Source organism: Aulonocara stuartgranti, assembly GCF_965226115.1.
Source record: "Aulonocara stuartgranti genome assembly, chromosome: 7".
NCBI classification, from domain to species: domain Eukaryota; kingdom Metazoa; phylum Chordata; class Actinopteri; order Cichliformes; family Cichlidae; genus Aulonocara; species Aulonocara stuartgranti.
The window spans coordinates 65943910-65947007 of NC_138945.1; positions in this window are offsets into that span (position 1 = coordinate 65943910).

The window sequence follows — 3098 nt, forward strand, 5'->3', positions numbered from 1 at the left end:
TTTTAGACCCACCTACAGACACGTGACTGGACAGAAGCCACAAGCAGCAAATTTGGGCCCACGTGGGTTTTGGCATTGCAACATCTGATTGGTTGAAGTGACGTGACATGGCATCATTACTTTGATTCTATTGGCTAAACTGATTAAAAAGAGGTGTCAATCATGCAAACTGACCAAAAGAAACCAAAGTTACAGCCCCTCGGAGTTTAAAGGGCCAGAGACCAATTAGCTTCATGTGCACTGCAGAAAAGGGCCATTACCATGTAAATGTGTGGTTAATTCTTCAAAAATATATTAAAAAAAAAAAGCATTTTAGGCCTGTTAATAAAATGTATTAATTTCTTTAATACCTAAAAAATTCAACTGGCATGGTGTCCAGTTGCGTGCCAAAATTGGACATTTTTGTACAACCTCTGGATATTCATGTATTGACAGGGCTGTAATTTTTCACTGTTTCACTTTAGAAACATAAATCTTTGCACAGATGATGTTTATATGTTGGTTACTGAAATCCTGGAACCAAATGTAAGATAAGATAAGATAAGATGACCTTTATTAGGACAGAGTTTGTAATTGCAGAGAAATAATCAATTAAATTTGGGCATTACATTTTTGAGCAGGAAGCTCAGAAACCCCCTTGGGGCTTAAGAGGGTAAAAACAGAAATCCCTGGATAACATGTAATTGGCTACTTCTAACAAAATTTAGATTACATTTGGCCCTAAAAATCTAATAAATAAATAAATCCAAACATGGTGTGTAAGATACTTATTTACCTTGACCTCCAATAACAATGTGTGGAATCTTGGAAACATTGTTGACCAGGATACATCCTGTCAGTGAGAACATTAAACAAATATCTGGGCCTTCTGCTCATTTTTGCTAAAGTTAGAACCATGCTACCTCAGAGTCCATTTTTACAGAGCACAAAGAAACAGCAACAGCTCACAGCAGAATTACCAGCTAACTTAGGAACATGGACAGCATGCAGACTCTACACAGAAAGGTTGCAAGGTTGGTTCAAACTTGGGACCCTCTTGCTCTGAGGTAATAGTGCTAACCGGTGCACTATTGTAGTTCCAGATCAGAGCAGAGCATTCATGTGTTTTTTACTACTGTAAGTCTCTATTATAGTAGCAGGGACTAGAAAAGAGTTCATATTTCTTCTCTACTGGCTTCTTTTTTCTTTTCATTCAACGCCTGTTAAATCCAGAACTGAATTTGAAAGTCTTCCTCTCACGTACAAAGTCCGGAATGATCCCCCCAACGTCACACCTTAAAGACCTTTTAGTATCCCATTATTCCAACAAAGCACTTCGCTGTCAGACTGAAGGCTTACTTGTGGTTCCTAGAGTTTACAAAAGTAGAATAGGAGGCAGAGTCTTCAGATATCAGGCCATCACCCCATAGATCCAGATTTAGGAGATTGACACACTAAATTTAAAATTAGGCTTAAACACCCTCCCCTTTTTTTTGATAGAGCTCATAGTTAGAGCTGGATCAGGTAACCGTGAACCATTCCCTAGTTATGCAGCTATGGGTTTGGGTTGCTGGAGAACTTCCCATGATGCACTTAGCATTTATTCTCCACACAATCCAATGCATTTATATGTCACTAATATGTGCGAGCTTTGTCACCTCTCTCCTATAATTTGTGTTTTGTCTTTCACCTCTCTGTGCTTTCGCCTTTTCTCTTCTCATCCCTAAAATAGTCAAACTGAGCTTGATCTCTCATAACCCAGTGCACTTTAACAACCTTAAGAAAATAATTACTGTCAAATTTCAAGAATGCATCCTAATGCTGTATGCTGTGTTTGTGGACCATGTTCCTGTTGTGTGTCTCAAATAATATATTTCTCCTCTACAGTAATGTAGTTGAAGGAAATCGCAAGTGAACAATAAATAATAAATGTGCATGTCCTGGCTTTATAATAGACCTTAAGTTTCTTCTCCTGGCTTCCAAATTACCTACTGGATAACTGCCTCAATGCATGTCAGGTGATGCTCCCCTTCCTGTTACACTAGGCTCTAATAAGACCTATGGAGAGGCAGATTTGGTGTGTTTGGCCCTTATCGAGCAGCTTGCCAGAGGACCTGGGGGCATCAGAATCTGTGAGTGCTTTCAAATAAAATCATGAGAAAAAGCATTTCAGCCCAAGATTGATATATTCAGTCAAACCAGAACAAATTCGCCGTGCAATTTTACCTGAATGCTAATGCACAAAAGATTAATTTACTTTGATTTAATGTTTTACCATTCACAATTGTGTAGGAAAAACGGGATATGAAAGGAAAGGTTTCAGGCATTTAGGGATCGGTTCCGCTGCTCACCTTTGTCTGAATAGCGCAGGGCACATACACACCAGGAAACTAAAGCAGCTAAATCAATTAAAATCCCATTAAAGTCAGCACCATTATTGAGGTCATTACCAAGGGGGAGAGACGCCTGATGATGATGGTGGATCAAACAAGATCTAATTAATTCATTTATTCATTAACACGCTGCTCTCACGCAAGCATGGTTAGCACAATGTAATGAAAATGGAGAGAGGGAGAGCCAGACATCAAGTGCAGCATCTCAGCACAAACATCAAAACTTGACACGAGAAGGAAAATATGAATATGAAATATGAAACACAACATCAAAGACGAGTTATTGCCAGTATAGGCCATTGGCTGCTTTTCAAAGGACACTGAAACACATGAACATTTTCTGGCACCGCAGTGAATGCCTCCTTTCAGCTCTGTTATGCACACACACACACTAGGTGTCAGTCTGGTTGCAGCAAGAGACAGAGAGAGGAAAGACAAAGAGGAAACTGCAAGACCAGGGAAAGGAGGAAACTACACAGCCTGTTTCTCTGCTTCATCTCACACCAGTGGAGCTGTGATTAGGGAGCAGCAGACAACGATGGGTATTGATCCTTTCTCAGATGGCCCAGGGACCAGAGGCCAAGAAAATGACAGAAACATGCTATGTTGCTTACTCAGCCTGGGGATGTGGGGCTGAGTGGTTGGTGTCTATATATAAATGGGGTTTTTAAACAGATAATAAGGTGATAATGAGGTTAAACCAAAGATTGGAAAGAAAAAAAATAA